This window comes from Rattus norvegicus, chromosome 5, assembly GCF_021556685.1.
Source record: "Rattus norvegicus strain SHRSP/BbbUtx chromosome 5, alternate assembly SHRSP_T2T, whole genome shotgun sequence".
Lineage (NCBI taxonomy): Eukaryota > Metazoa > Chordata > Mammalia > Rodentia > Muridae > Rattus > Rattus norvegicus.
This window is the reverse complement of record NC_141538.1, coordinates 144,964,971-144,965,289: the sequence shown is the minus strand read 5'-3', so window position 1 is coordinate 144,965,289 and position 319 is coordinate 144,964,971.

Here is a 319-nt window from a genome sequence, read left to right as displayed (position 1 = left end):
CTAAAATTCGCTGTGTGTTGAGTGTTTTGCTTGCATGTATGTTCAGTGTAGCACATGCATGCAGTGAGCGTGGAAACTAGAAGGAGGCAATCAGATCCCTTGAAACTGGAGTAGCAGACAGCTGTACTTTACCACAGGAATGCTGGGGACTGAGCGCTGCTTCTCTGCAAAAGCAGTTAATGCTGCTAACTGCTCCACTATCTCTCCGCCTCCCTCCAAAACCTCCTTGGAAGCACCTTTGTGCAGGAGTTCCCACCAGCATCCTCCTCCTTTCCTAGAGAACATCTCTTTTTCATATCTCTGGCCTTCGTGGTCCCTT